This window comes from Stegodyphus dumicola, chromosome 9 (genome assembly GCF_044657685.1).
Source record: "Stegodyphus dumicola isolate Sdum_Otavi_A_Nest chromosome 9, ASM4465768v1".
Classification (NCBI taxonomy): Eukaryota; Metazoa; Arthropoda; class Arachnida; order Araneae; family Eresidae; genus Stegodyphus; species Stegodyphus dumicola.
In genome coordinates this window covers 67,107,250-67,123,670 of record NC_140776.1, presented here as the reverse complement: position 1 = coordinate 67,123,670, position 16,421 = coordinate 67,107,250, and the positions used below count along the sequence as shown (strand labels likewise).

The window sequence follows — 16,421 nt, the reverse complement described above, 5'->3', positions numbered from 1 at the left end:
TATTATTAACAACTATTAAATTAAGGTATAAAACAGCCGAGATATTAATTAAATATTGTAAATTTTATATTCTTTGGCTAATTTCATTTTTAAATTTTTCTTAATTTTATACTAAGAAAATCCTAAGTAGTGAAGTAAAGCTTTTGTCTATCAAAGTACTTTAAAATACGATGAAAATAAAATTAATAATTAATGTAAATATTTGTGTGGATAAACATAGTAATATACCATATATCGAAATAAAATAAAATTAAATGCAAATATTAACCGATTAAACATTGCTCGAATCTTCATATAACAATCTACAAATATCTGCGATAAAACACGACAACTCACATCAATTGTAATTTTAAAAGATCAATAAAATTTAATAAGAAATAAAATACATATGAAATGAAATTTAATAAGAAAATTTTTTTTCTGAAATTCGTTAGAAGGGGAAGGGAGGAATGGAATTTCCCTAATTTAAGTTACATTAATTCAATAAATTTCATTTATTGCTACGAAACATTTTTCTTAACAAGGATAAAAATTAACCTTTTCAAGGTCATCGACGAGCTCAGCTGGTATTCCATTTACGCACTACTGTGGACGCAAACGAACACAGTTCGCAATACGAATTTAGGATTGACAGATTTCGAGCGTATAATATGACAACCACCGAAGTGTTAAAAATCGGGAGATGTGAAGAAAAACCGGTAGCTGCCAGCTAGATAAAGATTCTAAGATTTAGAATTAAGGGTGAATGGAAAAAAATCAACAGAATGCAAAGGAAGGAAGCATTCTGTTAACTTTTCTATTGCTTCTCATATTTAAAAAAAAAGAATAAGCAATATAATTGAGTACTATGTTTATTGAGAAAAGTATACTGTTAAATTAAGGTATTATAATATTAAATTAACAAGAAAAATTAATTTGATATGCATCTAACTTTAAAGGGGACATTCAACCTAACTTTATATAAATGGATGTTTATTTATTTCTTTTCAGATCTGGATCTCGAAATGCGGGAAAAAAGATTCAGGATCCTCAGTGCTTCAATAAAAGCACAAGCACTACAAATGAGTTTCTCGATAGTTGTACCTAATCTTCTTTGCCATCCTTTTGGAAGTCAATACGCATGTGCAGAGTAGAGGATTAGTTTGCGGCAGATTTCCCAAGTGAGAAAACCTAAATCCCACTCACTGCAAACTAAGTGCACTAATCCTCGTATCCCTTTTTACTCTTCCTCTTACACATAAGTTCCATTCCTCTGCCTGCTTTGGAGGAAGATTTTGAAATGGTGTATGAATGTTTGGTGTATTACTAAGTTCTTAAAATGGCTTAGGTTCTTCGATGAAGAATCACACAAATACTACAGAAAGTTAAGAAATTTTTATGGGGTTATTTCTAAATGTAATTGTAGCAACGAAAAGAAAATTAAAGATTTTTTAAAATTGATTTGGCATGTATGCTATCATTAATTAAAAGTTCTGCAATAATTGCTTAATTAATTATTGAAAGTATTTAAAAAATTTACTAATTATCAACTAACCTGTGCGTACTGATATGAGGAATTCAGGATAAATTTATCAATTTACATTCTTGTGCAAGCATTCTATTATAATTCCTCTACAATACGATTGCTTCAAGCGATAAATATACATAAAATTCAAATTGAAAATCATCTAACATAATTAATGAGTTATTAGCAGAAAAGTGTTCGGAATTTTCAAAGATAATCAGTAAGGCATTACTAACTTGCAATGCTTCCTTTTTTTTTTTTTTTTCTATTTCTATTTCTTCTAAAAATGTACTCTGCGGGAAAAAAAAAAAAAAAAAAAAAAAAAAAAAAAAAAAAAAAGGCAGGTCTGTATCTCTAGTCCTACTGGGCTAATTGACGAAACTCAAATTGCGTTTTCCATGTCTCGAAAGCGTGACTTAGGATATATATTAGATTTATATATAACTTTGTTCTAACACAGGTATTATGACACAAATTTGGGCTTTTTCTGAAATAACATACCAATTTTTTCCATATTTATATATCAAATTTTGCTCAGATATTAGATTTCTTAATTTTTGGTGAGAAATTTATGGAGAAATTTAAAAATTTATCTTGGCGAATTTTTTCAGTTTGCCAAGAATAATTCACATGGCAAACTTCTTAATTCGTAGCAACCTATTTCCTTTTCTTTTCTTCACTGTAGACGAATGGGCAAAGATCATCGTTCGTTATTTCAAATAATTTTAACAAAGTGGGTATTATAGTTTGGCGTTATTAAGGCTAAAAAAAATGCCACATTTCAAAACGCTCCGATATGTAAATTCATGTACATCTTAGAAAATTTTGAATAAATTTTTTTTTTCTGTTTTGCCTAGAAATACATCTATTTTAAGATGTTAAACATTTTATAGGTTATAATGCAAAATTTTATAAAAAATATTAAAAAATACAAATTTTGGAAATAAATCATAAAAATGTGCGAATTATATTTGGATTAAGTCTAAATTTTGAATTCTGGAAGAAGAAATCAAGTAAGTTTAATAAAACAAGAGATATTAATAAATATATATAAAATTCAATTAACATAGAGAACCTAAAATTTTGAGAGCTAATTTTCTAAAACTTACTCGTGCGACTTTTACAAAACTTGGCAGTTTGGCATACTTTGAATCGTAGAATCAAAATATGGGAAAAAATCTGATGTGTACACCACATGACTTCCTTGTATTGGAATATTAAATTGGAATATTAAATTATACGCATTTTTTCTTGCATTTCATTTAAACTTATTGGATTGAATTAAATCTACTTCGCCGACAGCGCATAAACCACAATAGAATAAATGCATTCTTTAAAATTCACTCTAGTATTTGTTTACCATAGCGAAACTCTGGCGCTAGATTCACTTAACAGTATTAATAATTATATAACAGTTAACTTATATAATAATTATATAACGGAAACTAAGTTAACTGTTATATAATCCAATAATTATATAACAGTTAACTTATATATTTCGTTCATATTATAACTCTTAATGCACAAAATTTATATCATTTAAAGAAAAGAATTATCTAATCGTTGCCACATGTTCTATTCAAATACTATAATAAAGCTAGAACGATGTATAAAATAAATTAAGTAAACAAAAAAAAAAAAAAAAAAAAAAAAAAAAGAAACAGTTTTTCACAGACGATTGAGTATTTCTCATTTAATTAATTCAGTTCTCACTTCGCGAGAAGGAGAAATACATAAAAACTCAAAATATCTATATTAAAAATTACGAAGTAAATCTCAAACACTTATTTCCTCGAAAAAATTCCAGAAAGAATTAAGCATGATTTAATTGGCAATAATAAATGAATGCGTTATCTTTGTTGTTGCGAAGCTAAGTTTCTCTAGTTTGGCAACAAATCCACTAGTTTCCTGTTTCAAATGTAAACATCAATGGCCGCCATTAAAAAAGGCTTAGCGGCAATTAAACAACTTTAAAATTGCTGATAATTCTAAAAATATTGCACACAGATTTACTAAAGGCATAGAATCCTTAACCGGAAGATAAAAACAACATAATTCAATCATTTTTAAAGCAAAAAAAGGTACAATTTACCAACATATAAGAGTAAAGAAACTGAGATTACTGAGTGGGGTAACAGAATGGATATATATATAAATATATTTATATACGTTTGGTGCGGCCGATTGCAACCAAAATACGAGGTGCACATCTACATGTTATAGCAGTCCTATATACAAAATTTCAACGTTCTGAGGCTACTCGTTTTTGAGTTATGCGAGATACGTACGTACGGACGAACGTGCGTATGTACGTACATACGTTCGTACAGACACCACGAAAAATTCTTTTCAGAATTAATTTTAAAGCAGTTTTATAGTTTTTTTTGAAGGGAAAGAGTATTTTATTCGGTTCTTACGTACAGATATCACGCAGAAACATCGTTAAATTGCATTCGATAGCGGTCAAAATGGATATTTTCGTTGAAATATGCTGCCTGAAACTTTTCGCGATTACAATACTTCCTTTTTACTTCGTACAAGGAAGTAAAAATGGGCATTTAATTTCAGAAAAAATCCGATTTTGTGTCAAAATTCTTATATTAGAACAAAGCTATATATAAATCTAGTACATATCCTAAGTCGCGCTTTCGAGACATGAAAAACGCAATTTGAATTTCGTCAACCGGCCCAGTAGAACGGGAGATATAGAATTTCCCTTCCCCCTTTGTCTTTTAGTCCAAAGGGTTTTGTCCCTGAAGGACTATTGTTTTCGTTTTGCGATTTTGCGTTGGTTCACTATAATGTCCGTTTAACTTTTCAAACTGTTGCCACGAAATGATAGAGTCCTGCATTATATTTGAAGAAATTAAATAATGAAAAATCTGCATAAATGCATGTATATTTCTCGCATTGTGATAAAACAACAGTACATAGAGCCATCGAATTTTGAATGACGTAACTCTACTCTGAATACGGCATATGGAAGCCCAAATCTGAAATTTGGAATTTGTTTTATTACCGGTTTAATATTTTGTAAAACTTTAATGAAGTCTTGATTAACAAACTCAAGGATTTCAAAGTGAGCCATGGCAGCGTTGTACTGGAAAAAAAAAAAAAAAAAAAAAAAAAAAAAACTTTTATCTCCAGCGCGCGAAACTGTGTATTGGAAGTTGTATAGATATCCTCAATTTAAAACTATTTAGCGATATTGCTTTTGAACTGAATTTTATGGTTTAAGTGCGAAGAACGTGATATTTAATAAATAAAGGTAAGACAAAATGGTAAAAAGAAAACCCTTTGTACGTAATTTAAAATCTAAAACCTTTCAGTTTTTTTTTCTCAGTGCGCATAAATTTATTTTAATATAATATTACTCTCCTTATTTATAATCAGGGCCGGATTAGGACTTTTAGAAGCCCTAAGCACTTGAAAGGTTTTGATGCCCCCCCACGGGCATTTACTACTAGCTGCATCATTTCGTGGTAAAAACGGCAATGGAAATATTTTTATTTGTGGTGTCATCATGCCTTGATGCCCTAAGCACGTGCTTATTTTATTTAACGGTTAATCCAGCTCTGTTTCTAGTACTAGAACTAGCTTCCTTGACGAGAATAATTTCTTCTTAATCGTTAGTTTGCTAGTTTAATAAGGGTTCTCTAGTAGCAGCAGTAGACCAGGACATTCGAAATGAAGTATTACCGAATGGCATCGCATTAAATGCGTATAATTCTAGTCTACTATACAAAAAATGGTTCCCATATGATAACCGTGGGCTAAAATGCTTGAGATGAAGTTATTGCTTGTACTGACCAGCAATCTAATATTCAAGGATTTGCCTACTTTAAAAAAACTGTCAGCAACCTCAACATAGCGAGCCTCGTGACGCGGATAGTTATATCTTTTAACTTATATATTTAGGTTGTTAATTGTATGACGATGCTATTTGAAATAAAATTATTTTCAATTTGTTATTGTTTTATAAATCCTAATTTTTTATCATTTTTCATTTATACTCATTATTTTATATACCTAATTTTATACCGAATTTGCACTTATTATTAGCTAATTAAATTTGTCGTAAGCTTTTGAATGATTATAAGAAAAATGTCACTAAAACTCATCGAGTTATTACTAAACTATGATATATTTACATAAATTAAAATGAACAGAAAAGAAAAAAGAATGTTACATCCCGCATCGAAATCAAAAGTTGACCATAGGATTTTGAATCCTCTTGGAAATAGTTGAACGTGACTAATCCAAATGCAATGATAATAAGAATACAATCCACATCGGTTGATAATAAGAATATTACACTAAGGAGAATTCATGAAATCGAAAGGAACTACGGAGCAGGAGCTTTAACACTTCTGACGCCAAAATTAATATATAAAAAACATCACTGGTAATTATCACTAAAATTAATCGAGTTATTACTAAACTACGATTTATTTACGTAAAATTAAAATGAAAAGAAAAGAAAACAGAATGATACATTGAGCGTTTTCATTCGTCATCGTTAACATATCGTCTGCGCCGTCATCTAGATGGCGCGTGAAAGTTTCGCCATACAGTTAAAAGAGTTACAGTTGTATGGCACAGTATTGTGTTATTAATTTTGATATGTAGTATTTTATCTGAACCTTAAATTCAAACTATATTCTGTTTAGTTTGCCTTTTGACTCAGTAAAAGTATTATGATTTTGTACTAGGGCTATTTAAGGTTGCATATGGATCTTCTATAAAGGCACTAGAGAAGGACTATGGACTGCCTATGGAAACAGTCGACTTACGATCTCTTGTATATCATCAGATTTGTATCTGAAAGGCGTAATTTATGGTACTAGTGCTGAATGTATCCAACTGAGATACTTTTCAATCGGAGTTGCAATTTTCCTTTAAACCATTTTTTAGCAAAAGTGAAAATGTACTTTAAAATAGTTATATTCCTACTCAGTCCCTGTACACGAAAAGATTACTTGATAATTGAGGAGCTTCAATGAGCTAAAAAGAATAATTATTGAAAACTTTTGCAATCATTTACTCAAATTCGAAATTAGTGATCTTAAACATCCTGAAATAATTAGTAAAATTATTGCATTACAGCTAATTATTTATGAGGAGCCTAGATTGTGCTTTCTTATTTCAGTAGTACTGCAATACGTCATTCAACTTCCAGTTATCCGTATGACAAATTATCCTGCATCCCCCTTTCAAGAACTGATGATAGAAATAAAATGCTTAATTTTGTTATTAGCAATATTATTCCTTCCCATCTCGATCCTCTACAGGCAATTTCGAGAAAATGGTGGGATAAGTTTTTGTTTCTAGAATCTTTTTGATAAAAAGTGAAATGCGCTATCTTGTAATAAGGTTTTTGAGTGAGATATTTAATATATATTCATCAAAAAGTTAAGATTATTAATTAGTCCAATTGGCGTTAGCCAAGAGCTATTAGTCTCAAAACAAGATTTTGCGTTGAATCACTATAAAAGTCTGAATCACTTTTCAAATTGTTGCTACCAAATGTTGTGGATTGTATTATATTAAAAGAAATTAAATAATAATGAATCTGCTTGAATGTATGTATGTATGTTGTATTGTGAAAAAACAACGGAACCTACAGCAATCAAATTTTAAATAACGTAGGCCTCAACCAGAATATGAGCACATGGAAGTTCGAATTTGAAATTTGTTTTCTTGACTACTTCATATTTTGTAAAACTTTAACGAATTTTTGATTAAAAAACTCAGCAATTTCAAAGCGAGCAGTGGCAAGACTGCTGGGAATAAAGCATTTTTATCTGCAGCGCTCGAGATTGCCTAACGGAAATTCTAAAGATACGCTGTTTTTAAATATTTTCAGCCCAAACTGGCGTCAGCACAGATACTATCGAAACGTGCATGTGTCTGTAAATGAGAAGAATTCCCGTTTGGGCGTAATATAAAATCTGAAAACTTTTAGATTTTATTGTAATCTTTTTTTAATTTAATTATTATTATTATTTTTTTTTTTTTTTTTTTTTTTTTTTTTTTTTTGTAGATTTGTGTAGAAATCTGTACAAGCTTTATTATTAGTTTACTTAAACTCCATTTTTCATAGTATGCTAAGTGTAATTTTTTTTTTAAACCTTAAAGAGTCCACATTTATATACTAGGCATTCGGATTATCTGTGTTTTTCTGATTTCCGGGTAAAATGGTCCATAAATTAATTCTTATATTCGCGTGTTCAGAGTAATCAAATACCTATGGAGCAAACAAATAAACAAAAAAAAAAAAAAAAAAAAAAAGCATGCATTCCAATTAAAGTTATTATTAATTAATTATCGAATCAAAACATTTCCTTGATAGACTTCAAACACTATCGTGTAAATCCACTGCATCTATAAATTTCCAACTAATACTCAGAAATTTTGATCTGTGATGCTTGCGAACAGAGAATTACAAAACATGAAAAGCTGAATGGAATTTACGTATACTATTGTGAAATTATGTTGTTTAAAAGTTATTAATCACGGAGTAAATATCCTTTGTAATTTAACTAATTTTCTACTCAGATGTCATTAGCAAACTAGGAAATATTACACCGCATTTGGGCAGTTTACACCGAAAAAGAAACTACGATATCAGTCATTTTGATAAGATGTATACAAGACTTACCTGCTCTTTTTTTTATTCCTATCAATATTTTAATTCGTATTTAAAGGACTTTACATAAAAAATATCCGCTATCTATAAGACTATGGTTGAATTATGCCTAAAAAACATTAGATAGTAAATTATTCTTCGAAAATGTGTGCAGTTATAAGGTATTTCTCCAGCCTTCTTAGCATGCCTTCGTGGTCAACACACTCGGCGCGTATTCGAGAGTTCCGAGCTTCGTGTCCCGGCGAAGGCACTGCTCATTTTTCATCTCTCCTGATTCAACAAAACTCCTCTACAGTGGTGCCCGCACTAAAAAAAATGGTGGATAATGATTATCCACCACCAGGATTTGACGAATGGGTCCCTTAATCCCCAATCGCCCTTTAAAATGGGTAGTATATGCGGTATTTCTCCTGCCATCTTAGCATGCCTTCGTGGTGTAATGGTCAGCACACTTGGCGCGTATTCGAGAGGTCCGAGCTTCGAGTCCCGGGGAAGGCAGTGCTCATTTTTCATCTCTCCTGCTTCAAGGAAATCCTAATGACTCCAGACAGTAATTCATCTGCTTATCTCAATATCTAAATTCAGTAAACACATTTGCGTATACACCAAAGCGATGGTCATGATCTCGACGCTGCTGATTCCGTAAAAAGAAATAAAAAATGTTGAACCTTTGCTACAAATTTCTTCAGGTTGCTGAATTGGACGAATATAGTAAAACTATATCAATTGTTATCATTAATGTTTTCCAAAAAATAGATGAAATTTTTGTCAATAACAACTACAAAAAATTGTAGAAACTAATGGAGCCTAATGGAGGACCGGTTGACTGAGGCACTTGCGTCAAATAAAAGATGAGAGAGAGTGCAAAATTAAAATAGAATAAACCAAATTTTAAAGTGAAATTGATAAAATATATGTATTTAAGAAGTGCAAATTTGAGATTTGCCTGAGGTTGCAATAATCTGTCCGCATAGGTCTGAGAATGAGCTGTTAGAGCTGTCTCTTCTATTCTAACTATTAAATTAAACTAGATTCTACAGTGAACCTGGCGAATTCTTGCACAGGCGTGAATGAAATACCAGCACAGACGAAAGGTGAAAATAACCCTTTATTAATTCCAACTAATAACAGAAAGGTACGATCTTCTGCACAATGTGAAAGTTACGCCATACAGTTAAGAGTTACAGTTTCATGGCCATGTTCCACATTATTGTGTTAATGATTTTTATATGTAGTATTTTATCTGCACCTTAAATTCGAACTGTATTCCGTTTAGTTTGGTTACGATCTTCGTGCTTTATAATAACACCGTCAATTTGCGGTAAAAATTTAACGTAGAATATAAATCAATTCAAAGTCTAATTAGGACAGTCCTGGATTAGCACGCTAAAGTATGGCTAAGTTAGATTGACTCAACAAAACCTAGCAGGCGTGACAATTATCCGAAATGGTCAAGGTGTGTACTGGGGAGGAAATGCGAGGGGAAGTTGAGGAGTTCAGGAAAGGTATCAAACTTAAAATAAAATGTAATGCAAAATAAAGTACACCCTACAGAGCATTAAGAAGTTTTTAAGATTTAAAAAGTTAACTGTTGATTCAAGAGCCAATTTTTAAATCTTTTTGCTTTGCGCAAAAGAATTCAAATTTAAGCGCAATATTTAAATTTTCAATTCTTATTTTTTGCTTCCTTAACTAGTAATAAACTGCTATTAGTCATACTGACGATAACTAACGTACTTCTTTAGAACATTTCCACTTTGTAGAAATTTTTTGGAGGGTTATTATTATTTTAATTAACCCATTATTTATAATTTCAGCTTTACTATCACTTCTTTCCGTTTCCTCACCAGAATGCAATTCTCTTTGGGAGTATTCAAGCCGAGGATTTCGAACTGTAAGACAGAGAGTGTTTCTCTGCCTCTCGAAGCCGCGTTACTAGACTTCGCCAGCTCTTATAAGATTGTAATTCTTCGGCTTTTATAATTATTGCGGCCGACATTTAATTGTCACGCCTGAGAGAAGTTATGAGCCAGTTTAGTTTTCAATTAAACTGTGTAGTCTGTGACTACTAGGCTTTTAACTGTTACTTTAAGTTGCATTACCACAAGTGGTGGCTGATTTTGTAAGTACGAGGTGTGCATTTATTTTTAGTTCTGATTTAATATAAAGGTGGTTTGAACATTTTCAGGACTCTGTTGTTACTTTAAAGTAGTGATATTTCACTCTACGTCTGTCAGAAGTTTAATATTAGTCTATGCTACCAAAGCCAGTCAAACTCTAAAATTTTCAAATAAGGTATCGAAGGAATTGATAACTTTTTCAGAATGTAACTTAATAATACTTCTATTAAATTTCATGTTTTTGCTAATGGCTTTGGTTATAAGATAAGGTTATAAAATTGTTCTAATACCATCGCAGCTCACTTCAAATGAAGAAAATCTTAAAAATCCATACTTATAGAAGCATTTTTATACTTTGACCAACTTCCATTTCACGAAATTCTTATATAAAAAGCATTTACACTAGAATTCAAGGAAATCGTTGCTTTGAACGCTTATTCCAAATTTCAGAAACAAAATGCTCTAGAAAAACATATCCGGGAAAACTAAATGAAGGTCTTGCTCTGTTGCTTGATATAAAGCTTTCAAACACGATGACAGAATTTAAAAGAAATGAAAGGAAAAGAAACCGATAGCAACTCTATTACCATGGTTTCCCCCTACCTGTGCTCTGTTTCTGGGAAGGCCACTTTACTAGCGAGTTGCAGGTAAACGAGATCCCACCTTTTGTTGTAGTTTCCGCACTCCAACTATGGATGTGCTCTAATACACACGCACAGCAGAGATACGTGAGATGAAACAGTAAATCCCACCATTATCTTCATACATATGCAGTACACACAGATTGGTATTTTCTGGGGAAACAAAAGATGGGATAAAGGGGATTTTTGTGCGGCTATGTCTACATTCATCCATTGGGGACTTTCAACGCAATTGCGATAACACATTCGGTTGCTTTTTTCACACTTCATGCTTCGGCTGCTCGTGGTTACCTTCGTAATTAAAACTCTGGAAATGTAAATATCGGCTGCCAAATATTTAAGTGCATTTTGATAGCATGGAGTTACTTGCCTAAAGCCTAATATGTACATAGAATATTTTTCTGTTAGAGGGATAATGATAGAGATTAATATTTTCTAACGGTGGCAATATCATCAAAACATATTAACGTTCGTAACCCAGGACAAAAATGTCTTTTAGGAATATAACGAGCAATTCATTGACTGTGCAGCAGTGCCAAGATTTAAAAAAATATCACTATAGTAGAATTTTGTATATTAGAGTTACTTGGGGCAAAGGGGTTTCGAATAGCATATGGGAAGTATTTTGGGGTATGAAAGATAGAAATAAATTCACATAACACAGGTAAGCAAAATTGTGCCTTTTAATATGCAGAATTATGCATTTTAATCTTATATTTCGTAAAAATTCGAGCAACCGTCTTTTTGTTTTCCTTGCAAACAAAAAGACGGTTGCTCGAATTTTTCTTGCAAAACTTACGAGTAACTATTAATCGATGAACAATGCATCAGCTTGGATGTTCAATTAAACTTAATTCAACAATAAAGGGCAAAGGAATTTCTTTTCGTTTTTATTAGAGCTATAAAACTATAGGAGAATATTTCCCAATTAAGCATATAACACTTCATTTCAGTGTTTCCACGTGTGGAATCAGAAAAATTCACGAGGACAATTGTTGGTATCGTAGGTTGGAAAACAAATAGTGCTATAGTTTTATAACGTATTTTCTCCCGCCTTTTTGCATGCCTTTGTGGTGTAACGGTAGCACAATCGGCGCGTATTCGAGAGGTCCAGGTTCGAGTCCCGGCGAGGGCAATGTACATTTTCACATCTCCAGCATCAAAATAACTTAATGTCTGTGCAGTTTAAATTCATAATTATTTGAAAAAAAAACATGCAACTTATTAGAAACATGACATTTTAGAAAACTAATAACACCTATAAAAAAGGTACCATTCTAGTTTTAGAAATCTTGAAATGGAATATCGTGAACATCAAAGAGATCATAAAATTCTTTGTCTTATTCTCTGAAACTTAATCTAAGATACATGTGCAGGATTTAATAGAATAAAGTATATGTCGTATCTACTTTTTTCCAAATATTCTATCTAAGTAGATAGAGTAAGTTTTGCTTTAAAATATAGCCTACGTCTTGAACGAGTCCAATGATTAGTTACTTGTAAAGTAACAGGACTTTGCTTCAGGGTTTCTAGTAAAAATCCAGATAGTTGCTTACTTGAATTACTGAATGGCTGAAGAACTATTACTCACTTCTTTTTAATTTCGATATGTTGTCAATGAGTCGTTTTCCCATTCTCAGGATCCAACGAAAAAATAGGTAAAATGTCATAATGAACCTTGAATCATCAACAAAGCGGATCATCTGTCTTGAAAAAAGCTATAAAAAGTCCAAGCTTCAAGGGAGATGGGGCACTTCAAAAAATTACCTGTTCTTGCCTGTTTCAATTTGCAAATAATTTCAAGGAAGTCTAGTACCATCTGAAATCTTTCTTCAGACACAGTTCCATCTTGCATGTGGAGTTAAAAGAAGAGTTTTCTGCAAAGTTAATCACCTGCCTTGACCATTTATAAACTCTACTGAAAAAGAAAAAAAGAAAGAAAGAAAGAAACATATAAATACGCAGATGTTCGATCTTGTATTGGCTTCATCTGCAAAAACACATTTAAGAATTTTAAAAGTTTGTCCAAATTGATAGATCAGCTTACTTTCCCAGAAGCTTTCCCCTACATGAGCATCACAGCAACGATTTCGTTTCACCAGGAATCGAATCCATGATATCACAGACGAGTTCTACGGATATTTTGAATTTTGGTTTTCTAAATAAACAGGGTCCTTTCAAGTTTTTAGTTTTGCATGGCAAACGTTTTAAATGCCAACCAAAATTACGCTTGGAAGGATTTCACCTTACTTTCTTAACAGTCTGACAAAAGACAAATATCAGTAAACTAAAACGGCAATTTTTAATTTTCAAAAACTTCAAAGACAAATATAAACTCATTTCCATGTCATACGTGGGCGACTTCTGATTACAAATTTCAGTTTCCAAGTAACATTTCTCGCAGCGATGTTTAATAGAAAATTTTCATGATTATCTTAGCAAAATTTCATACGGGAAGAATAAATGATACGCTTTTGCAAACAAATTATTCCTTTCCGAATTCTTTAATTAGCTTCCTGTTTGATTTTTGGTACTCTTTCTACTGTTTACTGCGCATGAAAGGCAATGAATGCTCGAAAGCTTTGCTATTCGATATTTCCAAAGTCTCTTTTAGTTTCACTGAAGCATATTAAAACCGTTGTGCGCGCCAATCTCAAATATTCCCCTAGATATACAAATACCAGAATCATTTAATTGGAACATCAATGTTCGTTCGAATAACTAAAATTGTTAATAGCAGTGCCTAATTAAATGCATTTGGAAACAGCTGGAAAATTTCTTCCCGGTAATCGGCGGATATCGAATATGTTAGAAGGGCACGTAAAGTTTCGTGAGAGTTAGTTAACAAAGGCAGCATTTTTGGAGCTTCTGGTGGATCCGATGTGTATTATTATTATTATTGCAACTTTCGAATGCTGCTGCAGTTGTGATTGGATAAGGTTCAAAAATATGGGCCATAAATTTTGTACAATTACTGCTGGATTAATTTTCTGAAGTATTTGGATTTTCAATTAAACTGATTAGTAAAATTAGAAAACTAGCTTAATTAGAAAATGCGTTGCATTGCGCTTTTACTGAGAAATGAATTACTTTGCTGCTATGCTGCAGATTTATTCGTCGAAGCAATACTGCGGAAAATACTTTTCTGCTTACTAATATGTGCTTTTCTATTTATATATCTACTATTGTGCCCTCAAACATTATATATTTCTTGGTACAGTGAGAAAAGTAATTATAGTTATATATATCCGTAAAAACGAAAATAAATATTGCTTCAGTAGGCTGATTCATATAACTTTTTATCTGATAACTTGTGTGGAACAGAAAATATTCATTACAAGGGATTTGACAGAAAAATGTGTCAATATTGACAAATCAATAGCATTCCTATGGGTATATGGGTACCAACTATTCGCCTACGACATATATAATCTATTTCTCTTCGTTAAAGAATTAAATTTTGTCAACAGCTATCAAAAACAGAACTTTTCAGATATATAGACGGCATTATTCCCATAAATAATTACAATGAAACAGGAAAACAAGACATTTATCTAAATTCCTTAAACTTAACAAAACTAACGCAAATGATACAGAAGCAGATTATTTGGACCTGCAGATTTTGCTGTCATTTTTTTTCCTTCGTCATATGGATTCATTGCTTAGACCAGCCAATTCATTGTTTAACTTGGGATCTGGAACTAAAAGGTTGCTTCTAAAGTTGTCTTGCTTCAGAAAACGAACTGCTCAGTGTGATAAGACCTAAGAATAAAGAAAAATGAGATTTATTTTAAAATGTTAGAATTATTTAATTTCAATAAATACTTTCACCAGTGAATAATTATTTATGCATAAGTTTTTGAATAATAAATAATTTTATTGATTTTTCACATAGGCTAATATGTTTTTGGCGCAGGTAACATGATAAATCAAGTCCACCTTCGCCGGATTTGAACCAAGGATCTTTCAGTACTAATAGACATGTTAACGACTTGCCTCAAGAGAACATGCATGGAAGAATACGATCATCCTTATACTGCTCCACATTTAAAATGCGACTGAAGAAGGGTACGAAACCTGATCAATCAAATCCAAGTGATCAACGAGTTATCTTCCGTTACATTTTTATTACTGGCGCCACTGTAAAGATTATTTGGCATTTCGTAGCAGGGGACATAATAAGTCAACTGATTGACATTCACACCAGCTGCTATGTAAACCATCTTCCAGCTGCTATATGGACAAGCTAACACTAGGAAAGGGTGTACACTAAAATGCGATAATTCCTTATAAAATTTAAATACATGTATACTGCTTACCAACAAAGCGCCAGACTGCTTCACTGGCAATCGAAAGGCAAACGCGTTTGCTTAGGAATTCAAAGCTCCCAACTAACTTTTAAAGCCTTCAATACCTCAAAACCTTCTGCATCTTTTTAAATACTCGAAGGTAAGAAGCTTAACTTCTATTAATGAATAAAAATCACCACGCATATGCAATGTTTTTCAAGAAAAGGAATATCATTTAAAGCATATTTAATACCAATCTTTTTACAACTTACAAAAACAATGTTTTTATACCTCTTTAAATCGTGAAATTCAAATATAACTTAATATATTGCTGAAAAATAACAATAATATAATAATACTACAAGATCTTAATATATTCCTGCGAAAGCGTAGAAACGTAATGCTTGCTGAGACTTTTATAAAACCAAAGCCGCAGTCCTTGGATTTTAAATCAGTTAATTTTAATGCATCTAAAGTTAAAAAAAAAAAAAATAATAATGCCATTTTATCAATAGTTTTTGTTAATTTTCAGATAAAAGACAAAGGATTTATTTCTTCTAGGTAGGGTGACATTATTCAACATCCTTGAGTTACTGGTTAGAGTTTAACAGCTGGTTAAATAGGAATAGATCGTAAACTGAGGCTAGTTTCAGTGGCAAAATTTTATCTTTGGGGGGAGGGGGGGGGAGAATAAGTAGCAAATATTGAGATCTGGAGGAAGGTGAATTGGTTGCTTCTTGGCAATAATCGAGGAGCTAATACCGAAAATGTATATATCCTCTTTCTTAACTCTGGAAGCGATAATTTTCAATTCAACGAGATCCAAGAAACCACTTGAATGGGATATTTTTGTCATTTTTGCCTCTTTTGTCTACAGTCTCACGGCGATAGGAGATAACGGCATTAGCTAAGCTAGCCATAACCAGCAATTAAACTACTTTCAAATTCGTAAAGATTTCAAGTCCCTATTTTAGTACCTGCACATGAATGACTGCGATAAATTTTGTCCTCATTTGCATAGCATTACTAATGAAATAATTTCAGTGGAGAATATTGTATTTGATTAGACTGAAATATTCCAGCTGAAATATTCTGAATATAACAGTAAGTTTTGATAATTCGCTTATTCATACATGCCTAATAAGTGTAGTGGAAATTTTAACCTTTATTCAGCCGTTTAGAACCTTCCCAATGTGGTTTGCATATACCAGGATCGTT

The 16,421-nt window shown here is 31.8% G+C and overlaps 1 protein-coding gene across 4 annotated transcripts in view; it reads left to right on the top strand.

The window, feature by feature from the left end:
- The window catches only part of LOC118194994 (toll-like receptor Tollo), a 162,729-nt gene that overhangs the window by 128,012 nt on the left and 18,296 nt on the right, over positions 1–16,421 (top strand). The window contains exon 3 of one of the 4 annotated variants that reach the window (XR_015043005.1): positions 991–1,160. The exons of 2 other annotated variants lie outside the window; for them this stretch is intronic. The gene's annotated coding sequence lies outside the window, so the exon portion shown is untranslated. Of the gene's footprint in view, positions 1–990; positions 1,386–16,421 lie in introns of those variants that run through there. One more of the 4 variants, XM_035366222.2, reaches the window with a different exon arrangement.